The following is a 12,614-nucleotide window of genomic DNA, read 5'->3' as shown; positions in this document are numbered from 1 at the left end:
CACAGTGGGTTTCGGTTGTAGGCCTTGGTGCGGCCCAAGTGGCAAACCATTTCTGATCATCGCTTCTCGGCCAAATGGCTCAAGATCAAGCGTAGTGTCTGTTCTTATCTGATACGTCCCCTATTTGGGGACCATATATTAAATAGATTTTTGGAATAGGGAGTTGGAAATGGAGCTTGCTTTGTCGCACGGAACCTTCACGTGCTGTCACAATGGGGATGGAGGGTGTGGTTATGCAGATTCAAAACGCGTTGTGCACAGCTTGAACACACGCACACCGCAGAACTATCATCTACAGAACTTCCAGAGTTTCTGGAAAATGTCTTCCCTGCGGCAATCTTTTGCTATGTCTCCACAGTGGGTTTCGGTTGTAGGCCTTGGTGCGGCCCAAGTGGCAAACCATTTCTGATCATCGCTTCTCGGCCAAATGGCTCAAGATCAAGCGTAGTGTCTGTTCTTATCTGATACGTCCCCTATTTGGGGACCATATATTAAATAGATTTTTGGAATAGGGAGCTGGAAATGGAGCTTGCTTTGTCGCACGGAACCTTCATGTGCTGTCACAATGGGGATGGAGGGTGTGGTTATGCAGATTCAAAACGCGTTGTGCACAGCTTGAACACACGCACACCGCAGAACTGTCATCGACAGAGCTTCCAGAGTTTCTGGAAAATGTCTTCCCTGCGGCAATCTTTTGCTATGTCTCCACAGTGGGTTTCGGTTTTAGGCCTTGGTGCGGCCCAAGTGGCAACCCATTTCTGATCATCGCTTGTCGGCCAAATGGCTCAAGTTTAAGCGTAGTGTCTGTTCTTATCTGATACGTCCCCTATTTGGGGACCATATATTAAATGGATTTTTGGAATAGGGAGCTGGAAATGGAGCTTGCTTTGTCACACGGAACCTTCACGTGCTGTCACAATGGGGATGGAGGGTGTGGTTATGCAGATTCAAAACGCGTTGTGCACAGCTTGAACACACGCACACCGCAGAACTGTCATCTACAGAGCTTCCAGAGTTTTTGGAAAATGTCTTCCCTGCGGCAATCTTTTGCTATGTCTCCACAGTGGGTTTCGGTTGTAGGCCTTGGTGCGGCCCAAGTGGCAAACCATTTCTGATCATCGCTTCTCGGCCAAATGGCTCAAGATCAAGTGTAGTGTCTGTTCTTATCTGATACGTCCCCTATTTGGGGACCATATATTAAATAGATTTTTGGAATAGGGAGCTGGAAATGGAGCTTGCTTTGTCGCACGGAACCTTCACGTGCTGTCACAATGGGGATGGAGGGTGTGGTTATGCAGATTCAAAACGCGTTGTGCACAGCTTGAACACACGCACACCGCAGAACTGTCATCTACAGAGCTTCCAGAGTTTCTGGAAAATGTCTTCCCTGCGGCAATCTTTTGCTATGTCTCCACAGTGGGTTTCGGTTGTAGGCCTTGGTGTGGCCCAAGTGGCAAACCATTTCTGATCATCGCTTCTCGGCCAAATGGCTCAAGATCAAGCGTAGTGTCTGTTCTTATCTGATACGTCCCCTATTTGGGGACCATATATTAAATGGATTTTTGGAATAGGGAGCTGGAAATGGAGCTTGCTTCGTCGCACGGAACCTTCACGTGCTGTCACAATGGGGATGGAGGGTGTGGTTATGCAGATTCAAAACGCGTTGTGCACAGCTTGAACACACGCACACCACAGAACTGTCATCTACAGAGCTTCCAGAGTTTCTGGAAAATGTCTTCCCTGCGGCAATCTTTTGCTATGTCTCCACAGTGGGTTTCGGTTGTAGGCCTTGGTGCGGCCCAAGTGGCAAACCATTTCTGATCATCGCATCTCGGCCAAATGGCTCAAGATCAAGCGTAGAGTCTGTTCTTATCTGATACGTCCCCTATTTGGGGACCATATATTAAATGGATTTTTGGAATAGGATGCTGGAAATGGAGCTTGCTTTGTCGCACGGAACCTTCACGTGCTGTCACAATGGGGATGGAGGGTGTGGTTATGCAGATTCAAAACGCGTTGTGCACAGCTTGAACACACGCACACCGCAGAACTGTCATCTACAGAGCTTCCAGAGTTTCTGGAAAATGTCTTCCCTGCGGCAATCTTTTGCTATGTCTCCACAGTGGGTTTCGGTTGTAGGCCTTGGTGCGGCCCAAATGGCAAACCATTTCTGATCATCGCTTCTCGGCCAAATGGCTCAAGATCAAGCGTAGAGTCTGTTCTTATCTGATACGTCCCCTATTTGGGGACCATATATTAAATGGATTTTTGGAATAGGGAGCTGGCAATGGAGCTTGCTTTGTCGCACGGAACCTTCACGTGCTGTCACAATGGGGATGGAGGGTGTGGTTATGCAGATTCGAAACGCGTTGTATACAGCTTGAACACACGCACACCGCAGAACTGTCATCTACAGAGCTTCCAGAGTTTCTGGAAAATGTCTTCCCTGCGGCAACCTTTTGCTATGTCTCCACAGTGGGTTTCGGTTGTAGGCCTTGGTGCGGCCCAAGTGGCAAACCATTTCTGATCATCGCTTCTCGGCCAAATGGCTCAAGATCAAGCGTAGTGTCTGTTCTTATCTGATACGTACCCTATTTGGGGACCATATATTAAATAGATTTTTGGAATAGGGAACTGGAAATGGAGCTTGCTTTGTCGCACGGAACCTTCACTTACTGTCACAATGGGGATGGAGGGTGTGGTTATGCAGATTCAAAACGCGTTGTGCACAGCTTGAACACACGCACACCGCAGAACTGTCATCTACAGAACTTCCAGAGTTTCTGGAAAATGTCTTCCCTGCGGCAATCTTTTGCTATGTCTCCACAGTGGGTTTCGGTTGTAGGCCTTGGTGCGGCCCAAGTGGCACACCATTTCTGATCATCGCTTCTCGGCCAAATGGCTCAAGATCAAGCGTAGTGTCTGTTCTTATCTGATACGTCCCCTATTTGGGGACCATATATTAAATGGATTTTTGGAATAGGGAGCTGGAAATGGAGCTTGCTTTGTCGCACGGAACCTTCACGTGCTGTCACAATGGGGATGGAGGGTGTGGTTATGCAGATTCAAAACGCGTTGTGCACAGCTTGAACACACGCACACCGCAGAACTGTCATCTACAGAGCTTCCAGAGTTTCTGGAAAATGTCTTCCCTGCGGCAATCTTTTGCTATGTCTCCACAGTGGGTTTCAGTTGTAGGCCTTGGGGCGGCCCAAGTGGCAAACCATTTCTGATCATCGCTTCTCGGCCAAATGGCTCAAGATCAAGCGTAGTGTCTGTTCTTCTCGGATACGTCCCCTATTTGGGGACCATATATTAAATGGATTTTTGGAATAGGGAGCTGGAAATGGAGCTTGCTTTGTCACACGGAACCTTCACGTGCTGTCACAATGGGGATGGAGGGTGTGATTATGCAGATTCAAAACGCGTTGTGCACAGCTTGAACACACGCACACCGCAGAACTGTCATCGACAAAGCTTCCAGAGTTTCTGGAAAATGTCTTCCCTGCGGCAATCTTTTGCTATGTCTCCACAGTGGGTTTCGGTTGTAGGCCTTGGTGCGGCCCAAGTGGCAAACCATTTCTGATCATCGCTTCTCGGCCAAATGGCTCAAGATCAAGCGTAGTGTCTGTTCTTATCTGATACGTCCCCTATTTGGGGACCATATATTAAATGGATTTTTGGAATAGGGAGCTGGAAATGGAGCTTGCTTTGTCACACGGAACCTTCACGTGCTGTCACAATGGGGATGGAGGGTGTGGTTATGCAGATTCGAAACGCGTTGTGCACAGCTTGAACACACGCACACCGCAGAACTGTCATCTACAGAGCTTCCAGAGTTTCTGGAAAATGTCTTCCCTGCGGCAATCTTTTGCTAAGTCTCCACAGTGGGTTTCGGTTGTAGGCCTTGGTGCGGCCCAAGTGGCAAACCATTTCTGATCATCGCTTCTCGGCCAAATGGCTCAAGATCAAGCGTAGAGTCTGTTCTTATCTGATACGTCCCCTATTTGGGGACCATATATTAAATGGATTTTTGGAATAGGATGCTGGAAATGGAGCTTGCTTTGTCGCACGGAACCTTCACGTGCTGTCACAATGGGGATGGAGGGTGTGGTTATGCAGATTCAAAACGCGTTGTGCACAGCTTGAACACACGCACACCGCAGAACTGTCATCTACAGAGCTTCCAGAGTTTCTGGAAAATGTCTTCCCTGCGGCAATCTTTTGCTATGTCTCCACAGTGGGTTTCGGTTGTAGGCCTTGGTGCTGCCCAAATGGCGAACCATTTCTGATCATCGCTTCTCGGCCAAATGGCTCAAGATCAAGCGTAGTGTCTGTTCTTATCTGATACGTCCCCTATTTGGGGACCATATATTAAATAGATTTTTGGAATAGGGAGCTGGAAATGGAGCTTGCTTTGTCGCACGGAACCTTCACGTGCTGTCACAATGGGGATGGAGGGTGTGGTTATGCAGATTCAAAACGCGTTGTGCACAGCTTGAACACACGCACACCGCAGAACTGTCATCTACAGAGCTTCCAGAGTTTCTGGAAAATGTCTTCCCTGCGGCAATCTTTTGCTATGTCTCCACAGTGGGTTTCGGTTGTAGGCCTTGGTGCGGCCCAAGTGGCAAACCATTTCTGATCATCGCTTCTCGGCCAAATGGCTCAAGATCAAGCGTAGTGTCTGTTCTTATCTGATACGTCCCCTATTTGGGGACCATATATTAAATAGATTTTTGGAATAGGGAGCTGGAAATGGAGCTTGCTTTGTCGCATGGAACCTTCACGTGCTGTCACAATGGGGATGGAGGGTGTGGTTATGCAGATTCAAAACGCATTGTGCACAGCTTGTCTCCACAGTGGGTTTCGGTTGTAGGCCTTGGTGCGGCCCAAGTGGCAAACCATTTCTGATCATCGCTTCTCGGCCAAATGGCTCAAGATCAAGCGTAGTGTCTGTTCTTATCTGATACGTCCCCTATTTGGGGACCATATATTAAATAGATTTTTGGAATAGGGAGTTGGAAATGGAGCTTGCTTTGTCGCACGGAACCTTCACGTGCTGTCACAATGGGGATGGAGGGTGTGGTTATGCAGATTCAAAACGCGTTGTGCACAGCTTGAACACACGCACACCGCAGAACTATCATCTACAGAACTTCCAGAGTTTCTGGAAAATGTCTTCCCTGCGGCAATCTTTTGCTATGTCTCCACAGTGGGTTTCGGTTGTAGGCCTTGGTGCGGCCCAAGTGGCAAACCATTTCTGATCATCGCTTCTCGGCCAAATGGCTCAAGATCAAGCGTAGTGTCTGTTCTTATCTGATACGTCCCCTATTTGGGGACCATATATTAAATAGATTTTTGGAATAGGGAGCTGGAAATGGAGCTTGCTTTGTCGCACGGAACCTTCATGTGCTGTCACAATGGGGATGGAGGGTGTGGTTATGCAGATTCAAAACGCGTTGTGCACAGCTTGAACACACGCACACCGCAGAACTGTCATCGACAGAGCTTCCAGAGTTTCTGGAAAATGTCTTCCCTGCGGCAATCTTTTGCTATGTCTCCACAGTGGGTTTCGGTTTTAGGCCTTGGTGCGGCCCAAGTGGCAACCCATTTCTGATCATCGCTTGTCGGCCAAATGGCTCAAGTTTAAGCGTAGTGTCTGTTCTTATCTGATACGTCCCCTATTTGGGGACCATATATTAAATGGATTTTTGGAATAGGGAGCTGGAAATGGAGCTTGCTTTGTCACACGGAACCTTCACGTGCTGTCACAATGGGGATGGAGGGTGTGGTTATGCAGATTCAAAACGCGTTGTGCACAGCTTGAACACACGCACACCGCAGAACTGTCATCTACAGAGCTTCCAGAGTTTTTGGAAAATGTCTTCCCTGCGGCAATCTTTTGCTATGTCTCCACAGTGGGTTTCGGTTGTAGGCCTTGGTGCGGCCCAAGTGGCAAACCATTTCTGATCATCGCTTCTCGGCCAAATGGCTCAAGATCAAGAGTAGTGTCTGTTCTTATCTGATACGTCCCCTATTTGGGGACCATATATTAAATAGATTTTTGGAATAGGGAGCTGGAAATGGAGCTTGCTTTGTCGCACGGAACCTTCACGTGCTGTCACAATGGGGATGGAGGGTGTGGTTATGCAGATTCAAAACGCGTTGTGCACAGCTTGAACACACGCACACCGCAGAACTGTCATCTACAGAGCTTCCAGAGTTTCTGGAAAATGTCTTCCCTGCGGCAATCTTTTGCTATGTCTCCACAGTGGGTTTCGGTTGTAGGCCTTGGTGTGGCCCAAGTGGCAAACCATTTCTGATCATCGCTTCTCGGCCAAATGGCTCAAGATCAAGCGTAGTGTCTGTTCTTATCTGATACGTCCCCTATTTGGGGACCATATATTAAATGGATTTTTGGAATAGGGAGCTGGAAATGGAGCTTGCTTCGTCGCACGGAACCTTCACGTGCTGTCACAATGGGGATGGAGGGTGTGGTTATGCAGATTCAAAACGCGTTGTGCACAGCTTGAACACACGCACACCACAGAACTGTCATCTACAGAGCTTCCAGAGTTTCTGGAAAATGTCTTCCCTGCGGCAATCTTTTGCTATGTCCCCACAGTGGGTTTCGGTTGTAGGCCTTGGTGCGGCCCAAGTGGCAAACCATTTCTGATCATCGCATCTCGGCCAAATGGCTCAAGATCAAGCGTAGAGTCTGTTCTTATCTGATACGTCCCCTATTTGGGGACCATATATTAAATGGATTTTTGGAATAGGATGCTGGAAATGGAGCTTGCTTTGTCGCACGGAACCTTCACGTGCTGTCACAATGGGGATGGAGGGTGTGGTTATGCAGATTCAAAACGCGTTGTGCACAGCTTGAACACACGCACACCGCAGAACTGTCATCTACAGAGCTTCCAGAGTTTCTGGAAAATGTCTTCCCTGCGGCAATCTTTTGCTATGTCTCCACAGTGGGTTTCGGTTGTAGGCCTTGGTGCGGCCCAAATGGCAAACCATTTCTGATCATCGCTTCTCGGCCAAATGGCTCAAGATCAAGCGTAGAGTCTGTTCTTATCTGATACGTCCCCTATTTGGGGACCATATATTAAATGGATTTTTGGAATAGGGAGCTGGCAATGGAGCTTGCTTTGTCGCACGGAACCTTCACGTGCTGTCACAATGGGGATGGAGGGTGTGGTTATGCAGATTCGAAACGCGTTGTATACAGCTTGAACACACGCACACCGCAGAACTGTCATCTACAGAGCTTCCAGAGTTTCTGGAAAATGTCTTCCCTGCGGCAATCTTTTGCTATGTCTCCACAGTGGGTTTCGGTTGTAGGCCTTGGTGCGGCCCAAGTGGCAAACCATTTCTGATCATCGCTTCTCGGCCAAATGGCTCAAGATCAAGCGTAGTGTCTGTTCTTATCTGATACGTACCCTATTTGGGGACCATATATTAAATAGATTTTTGGAATAGGGAACTGGAAATGGAGCTTGCTTTGTCGCACGGAACCTTCACTTGCTGTCACAATGGGGATGGAGGGTGTGGTTATGCAGATTCAAAACGCGTTGTGCACAGCTTGAACACACGCACACCGCAGAACTGTCATCTACAGAACTTCCAGAGTTTCTGGAAAATGTCTTCCCTGCGGCAATCTTTTGCTATGTCTCCACAGTGGGTTTCGGTTGTAGGCCTTGGTGCGGCCCAAGTGGCACACCATTTCTGATCATCGCTTCTCGGCCAAATGGCTCAAGATCAAGCGTAGTGTCTGTTCTTATCTGATACGTCCCCTATTTGGGGACCATATATTAAATGGATTTTTGGAATAGGGAGCTGGAAATGGAGCTTGCTTTGTCGCACGGAACCTTCACGTGCTGTCACAATGGGGATGGAGGGTGTGGTTATGCAGATTCAAAACGCGTTGTGCACAGCTTGAACACACGCACACCGCAGAACTGTCATCTACAGAGCTTCCAGAGTTTCTGGAAAATGTCTTCCCTGCGGCAATCTTTTGCTATGTCTCCACAGTGGGTTTCAGTTGTAGGCCTTGGGGCGGCCCAAGTGGCAAACCATTTCTGATCATCGCTTCTCGGCCAAATGGCTCAAGATCAAGCGTAGTGTCTGTTCTTCTCGGATACGTCCCCTATTTGGGGACCATATATTAAATGGATTTTTGGAATAGGGAGCTGGAAATGGAGCTTGCTTTGTCACACGGAACCTTCACGTGCTGTCACAATGGGGATGGAGGGTGTGATTATGCAGATTCAAAACGCGTTGTGCACAGCTTGAACACACGCACACCGCAGAACTGTCATCGACAAAGCTTCCAGAGTTTCTGGAAAATGTCTTCCCTGCGGCAATCTTTTGCTATGTCTCCACAGTGGGTTTCGGTTGTAGGCCTTGGTGCGGCCCAAGTGGCAAACCATTTCTGATCATCGTTTCTCGGCCAAATGGCTCAAGATCAAGCGTAGTGTCTGTTCTTATCTGATACGTCCCCTATTTGGGGACCATATATTAAATAGATTTTTGGAATAGGGAGCTGGAAATGGAGCTTGCTTTGTCGCACAGAACCTTCACGTGCTGTCACAATGAGGATGGAGGGTGTGGTTATGCAGATTCAAAATGCGTTGTGCACAGCTTGAACACACGCACACCGCAGAACTGTCATCTACAGAGCTTCCAGGGTTTCTGGAAAATGTCTTCCCTGCGGCAATCTTTTGCTATGTCTCCACAGTGGGTTACGGTTGTAGGCCTTGGTGAGGCCTAAGTGGCAAACCATTTCTGATCATCGCTTCTCGGCCAAATGGCTCAAGATCAAGCGTAGTGTCTGTTCTTATCTGATACGTCCCCTATTTGGGGACCATATATTAAATGGATTTTTGGAAAACGGAGCTGGAAATGGAGCTTGCTTCGTCGGACGGAACCTTCACATGCTGTCACAATGGGGATGGAGGGTGTGGTTATGCAGATTCAAAACGCGTTGTGCACAGCTTGAACACACGCACACCGCAGAACTGTCATCGACAGAGCTTCCAGAGTTTCTGGAAAATGTCTTCCCTGCGGCAATCTTTTGCTATGTCTCCACAGTGGGTTTCGGTTGTAGGCCTTGGTGCGGCCCAAGTGGCAAACCATTTCTGATCATCGCTTCTTGGCCAAATGGCTCAAGATCAAGCGTAGTGTCTGCTCTTATCTGATATGTCCCCTATTTGGGGACCATATATTAAATAGATTTTTGGAATAGGGAGCTGGAAATGGAGCATGCTTTGTCGCACGGAACCTTCACGTGCTGTCACAATGGGGATGGAGGGTGTGGTTATGCAGATTCAAAACGCGTTGTGCACAGCTTGAACACACGCACACCGCAGAACTATCATCTACAGAACCTCCAGAGTTTCTGGAAAATGTCTTCCCTGCGGCAATCTTTTGCTATGTCTCCACAGTGGGTTTCGGTTGTAGGCCTTGGTGCGGCCCAAGTGGCAAACCATTTCTGATCATCGCTTCTCGGCCAAATGGCTCAAGATCAAGCGTAGTGTCTGTTCTTATCTGATACGTCCCCTATTTGGGGACCATATATTAAATGGATTTTTGGAATAGGGAGCTGGAAATGGAGCTTGCTTTGTCACACGGAACCTTCACGTGCTGTCACAATGGGGATGGAGGGTGTGGTTATGCAGATTCAAAACGCGTTGTGCACAGCTTGAACACACGCACACTGCAGAACTGTCATCGACAGAGCTTCCAGAGTTTCTGGAAAATGTCTTCCCTGCGGCAATCTTTTGCTATGTCTCCACAGTGGGTTTCGGTTGTAGGCCTTGGTGCGGCCCAAGTGGCAAACCATTTCTGATCATCGCTTCTCGGCCAAATGGCTCAAGATCAAGCGTAGTGTCTGTTCTTATCTGATACGTCCCCTATTTGGGGACCATATATTAAATAGATTTTTGGAATAGGGAGCTGGAAATGGAGCTTGCTTTGTCGCACGGAACCTTCACGTGCTGTCACAGTGGGGATGGAGGGTGTGGTTATGCAGATTCAAAACGCGTTGTGCACAGCTTGAACACACGCACACCGCAGAACTGTCATCGACAGAGCTTCCAGAGTTTCTGGAAAATGTCTTCCCTGCGGCAATCTTTTGCTATGTCTCCACAGTGGGTTTCGGTTTTAGGCCTTGGTGCGGCCCAAGTGGCAAACCATTTCTGATCATCGCTTCTCGGCCAAATGGCTCAAGATCAAGCGTAGTGTCTGTTCTTATCTGATACGTCCCCTATTTGGGGACCATATATTAAATGGATTTTTGGAATAGGGAGCTGGAAATGGAGCTTGCTTTGTCACACGGAACCTTCACGTGCTGTCACAATGGGGATGGAGGGTGTGGTTATGCAGATTCAAAACGCGTTGTGCACAGCTTGAACACACGCACACCGCAGAACTGTCATCTACAGAGCTTCCAGAGTTTTTGGAAAATGTCTTCCCTGCGGCAATCTTTTGCTATGTCTCCACAGTGGGTTTCGGTTGTAGGCCTTGGTGCGGCCCAAGTGGCAAACCATTTCTGATCATCGCTTCTCGGCCAAATGGCTCAAGATCAAGCGTAGTGTCTGTTCTTATCTGATACGTCCCCTATTTGGGGACCATATATTAAATAGATTTTTGGAATAGGGAGCTGGAAATGGAGCTTGCTTTGTCGCACGGAACCTTCACGTGCTGTCACAATGGGGATGGAGGGTGTGGTTATGCAGATTCAAAACGCGTTGTGCACAGCTTGAACACACGCACACCGCAGAACTGTCATCGACAGAGCTTCCAGAGTTTCTGGAAAATGTCTTCCCTGCGGCAATCTTTTGCTATGTCTCCACAGTGGGTTTCGGTTTTAGGCCTTGGTGCGGCCCAAGTGGCAAACCATTTCTGATCATCGCTTCTCGGCCAAATGGCTCAAGATCAAGCGTAGTGTCTGTTCTTATCTGATACGTCCCCTATTTGGGGACCATATATTAAATGGATTTTTGGAAAACGGAGCTGGAAATGGAGCTTGCTTCGTCGGACGGAACCTTCACATGCTGTCACAATGGGGATGGAGGGTGTGGTTATGCAGATTCAAAACGCGTTGTGCACAGCTTGAACACACGCACACCGCAGAACTGTCATCGACAGAGCTTCCAGAGTTTCTGGAAAATGTCTTCCCTGCGGCAATCTTTTGCTATGTCTCCACAGTGGGTTTCGGTTGTAGGCCTTGGTGCGGCCCAAGTGGCAAACCATTTCTGATCATCGCTTCTTGGCCAAATGGCTCAAGATCAAGCGTAGTGTCTGCTCTTATCTGATATGTCCCCTATTTGGGGACCATATATTAAATAGATTTTTGGAATAGGGTGCTGGAAATGGAGCTTGCTTTGTCGCACGGAACCTTCACGTGCTGTCACAATGGGGATGGAGGGTGTGGTTATGCAGATTCAAAACGCGTTGTGCACAGCTTGAACACACGCACACCGCAGAACTATCATCTACAGAACTTCCAGAGTTTCTGGAAAATGTCTTCCCTGCGGCAATCTTTTGCTATGTCTCCACAGTGGGTTTCGGTTGTAGGCCTTGGTGCGGCCCAAGTGGCAAACCATTTCTGATCATCGCTTCTCGGCCAAATGGCTCAAGATCAAGCGTAGTGTCTGTTCTTATCTGATACGTCCCCTATTTGGGGACCATATATTAAATGGATTTTTGGAATAGGGAGCTGGAAATGGAGCTTGCTTTGTCACACGGAACCTTCACGTGCTGTCACAATGGGGATGGAGGGTGTGGTTATGCAGATTCAAAACGCGTTGTGCACAGCTTGAACACACGCACACCGCAGAACTATCATCTACAGAACTTCCAGAGTTTCTGGAAAATGTCTTCCCTGCGGCAATCTTTTGCTATGTCTCCACAGTGGGTTTCGGTTGTAGGCCTTGGTGCGGCCCAAGTGGCAAACCATTTCTGATCATCGCTTCTCGGCCAAATGGCTCAAGATCAAGCGTAGTGTCTGTTCTTATCTGATACGTCCCCTATTTGGGGACCATATATTAAATGGATTTTTGGAATAGGGAGCTGGAAATGGAGCTTGCTTTGTCACACGGAACCTTCACGTGCTGTCACAATGGGGATGGAGGGTGTGGTTATGCAGATTCAAAACGCGTTGTGCACAGCTTGAACACACGCACACTGCAGAACTGTCATCGACAGAGCTTCCAGAGTTTCTGGAAAATGTCTTCCCTGCGGCAATCTTTTGCTATGTCTCCACAGTGGGTTTCGGTTGTAGGCCTTGGTGCGGCCCAAGTGGCAAACCATTTCTGATCATCGCTTCTCGGCCAAATGGCTCAAGATCAAGCGTAGTGTCTGTTCTTATCTGATACGTCCCCTATTTGGGGACCATATATTAAATAGATTTTTGGAATAGGGAGCTGGAAATGGAGCTTGCTTTGTCGCACGGAACCTTCACGTGCTGTCACAATGGGGATGGAGGGTGTGGTTATGCAGATTCAAAACGCGTTGTGCACAGCTTGAACACACGCACACCGCAGAACTGTCATCGACAGAGCTTCCAGAGTTTCTGGAAAATGTCTTCCCTGCGGCAATCTTTT

At 48.3% G+C, this 12,614-nt stretch overlaps 36 pseudogenes; all 36 read left to right on the top strand.

Annotated features, from left to right (window-relative positions):
• The first annotated feature begins 58 nt into the window (after positions 1-58).
• Positions 59-234, top strand: LOC143760394 (U2 spliceosomal RNA; annotated as a pseudogene).
• A 177-nt stretch (positions 235-411) lies between these two features.
• Positions 412-587, top strand: LOC143818864 (U2 spliceosomal RNA; annotated as a pseudogene).
• Positions 588-764: 177 nt separating this feature from the next.
• Positions 765-940, top strand: LOC143763168 (U2 spliceosomal RNA; annotated as a pseudogene).
• A 177-nt stretch (positions 941-1,117) lies between these two features.
• On the top strand, positions 1,118-1,293 carry LOC143760987 (U2 spliceosomal RNA; annotated as a pseudogene).
• Positions 1,294-1,470: 177 nt separating this feature from the next.
• Positions 1,471-1,646, top strand: LOC143763720 (U2 spliceosomal RNA; annotated as a pseudogene).
• Positions 1,647-1,823: 177 nt separating this feature from the next.
• On the top strand, positions 1,824-1,999 carry LOC143762814 (U2 spliceosomal RNA; annotated as a pseudogene).
• Positions 2,000-2,176: 177 nt separating this feature from the next.
• Positions 2,177-2,352, top strand: LOC143762095 (U2 spliceosomal RNA; annotated as a pseudogene).
• A 177-nt stretch (positions 2,353-2,529) lies between these two features.
• Positions 2,530-2,706, top strand: LOC143761931 (U2 spliceosomal RNA; annotated as a pseudogene).
• Positions 2,707-2,882: 176 nt separating this feature from the next.
• LOC143759979 (U2 spliceosomal RNA) lies at positions 2,883-3,058 on the top strand (annotated as a pseudogene).
• Positions 3,059-3,235: 177 nt separating this feature from the next.
• On the top strand, positions 3,236-3,414 carry LOC143762640 (U2 spliceosomal RNA; annotated as a pseudogene).
• A 174-nt stretch (positions 3,415-3,588) lies between these two features.
• Positions 3,589-3,764, top strand: LOC143760943 (U2 spliceosomal RNA; annotated as a pseudogene).
• A 177-nt stretch (positions 3,765-3,941) lies between these two features.
• LOC143761817 (U2 spliceosomal RNA) lies at positions 3,942-4,117 on the top strand (annotated as a pseudogene).
• Positions 4,118-4,294: 177 nt separating this feature from the next.
• LOC143759672 (U2 spliceosomal RNA) lies at positions 4,295-4,470 on the top strand (annotated as a pseudogene).
• A 177-nt stretch (positions 4,471-4,647) lies between these two features.
• On the top strand, positions 4,648-4,823 carry LOC143761292 (U2 spliceosomal RNA; annotated as a pseudogene).
• Positions 4,824-4,916: 93 nt separating this feature from the next.
• LOC143760393 (U2 spliceosomal RNA) lies at positions 4,917-5,092 on the top strand (annotated as a pseudogene).
• A 177-nt stretch (positions 5,093-5,269) lies between these two features.
• Positions 5,270-5,445, top strand: LOC143818863 (U2 spliceosomal RNA; annotated as a pseudogene).
• A 177-nt stretch (positions 5,446-5,622) lies between these two features.
• Positions 5,623-5,798, top strand: LOC143763167 (U2 spliceosomal RNA; annotated as a pseudogene).
• Positions 5,799-5,975: 177 nt separating this feature from the next.
• LOC143759805 (U2 spliceosomal RNA) lies at positions 5,976-6,151 on the top strand (annotated as a pseudogene).
• Positions 6,152-6,328: 177 nt separating this feature from the next.
• LOC143763708 (U2 spliceosomal RNA) lies at positions 6,329-6,504 on the top strand (annotated as a pseudogene).
• A 177-nt stretch (positions 6,505-6,681) lies between these two features.
• Positions 6,682-6,857, top strand: LOC143762813 (U2 spliceosomal RNA; annotated as a pseudogene).
• A 177-nt stretch (positions 6,858-7,034) lies between these two features.
• Positions 7,035-7,210, top strand: LOC143762093 (U2 spliceosomal RNA; annotated as a pseudogene).
• Positions 7,211-7,387: 177 nt separating this feature from the next.
• LOC143762236 (U2 spliceosomal RNA) lies at positions 7,388-7,564 on the top strand (annotated as a pseudogene).
• A 176-nt stretch (positions 7,565-7,740) lies between these two features.
• On the top strand, positions 7,741-7,916 carry LOC143759978 (U2 spliceosomal RNA; annotated as a pseudogene).
• Positions 7,917-8,093: 177 nt separating this feature from the next.
• LOC143762639 (U2 spliceosomal RNA) lies at positions 8,094-8,272 on the top strand (annotated as a pseudogene).
• A 174-nt stretch (positions 8,273-8,446) lies between these two features.
• Positions 8,447-8,622, top strand: LOC143760185 (U2 spliceosomal RNA; annotated as a pseudogene).
• Positions 8,623-8,799: 177 nt separating this feature from the next.
• LOC143759490 (U2 spliceosomal RNA) lies at positions 8,800-8,977 on the top strand (annotated as a pseudogene).
• A 175-nt stretch (positions 8,978-9,152) lies between these two features.
• On the top strand, positions 9,153-9,328 carry LOC143762760 (U2 spliceosomal RNA; annotated as a pseudogene).
• A 177-nt stretch (positions 9,329-9,505) lies between these two features.
• LOC143760942 (U2 spliceosomal RNA) lies at positions 9,506-9,681 on the top strand (annotated as a pseudogene).
• A 177-nt stretch (positions 9,682-9,858) lies between these two features.
• On the top strand, positions 9,859-10,034 carry LOC143759366 (U2 spliceosomal RNA; annotated as a pseudogene).
• A 177-nt stretch (positions 10,035-10,211) lies between these two features.
• Positions 10,212-10,387, top strand: LOC143760941 (U2 spliceosomal RNA; annotated as a pseudogene).
• A 177-nt stretch (positions 10,388-10,564) lies between these two features.
• LOC143759671 (U2 spliceosomal RNA) lies at positions 10,565-10,740 on the top strand (annotated as a pseudogene).
• A 177-nt stretch (positions 10,741-10,917) lies between these two features.
• LOC143759489 (U2 spliceosomal RNA) lies at positions 10,918-11,095 on the top strand (annotated as a pseudogene).
• Positions 11,096-11,270: 175 nt separating this feature from the next.
• Positions 11,271-11,446, top strand: LOC143760466 (U2 spliceosomal RNA; annotated as a pseudogene).
• Positions 11,447-11,623: 177 nt separating this feature from the next.
• Positions 11,624-11,799, top strand: LOC143760939 (U2 spliceosomal RNA; annotated as a pseudogene).
• Positions 11,800-11,976: 177 nt separating this feature from the next.
• Positions 11,977-12,152, top strand: LOC143760938 (U2 spliceosomal RNA; annotated as a pseudogene).
• A 177-nt stretch (positions 12,153-12,329) lies between these two features.
• Positions 12,330-12,505, top strand: LOC143759669 (U2 spliceosomal RNA; annotated as a pseudogene).
• Positions 12,506-12,614: the final 109 nt, after the last annotated feature.

The sequence above is a fragment of the Ranitomeya variabilis genome, chromosome 3 (genome assembly GCF_051348905.1).
Source record: "Ranitomeya variabilis isolate aRanVar5 chromosome 3, aRanVar5.hap1, whole genome shotgun sequence".
Taxonomy (NCBI): Eukaryota; Metazoa; Chordata; class Amphibia; order Anura; family Dendrobatidae; genus Ranitomeya; species Ranitomeya variabilis.
This window is presented reverse-complemented; position numbering and strand designations above follow the sequence as displayed.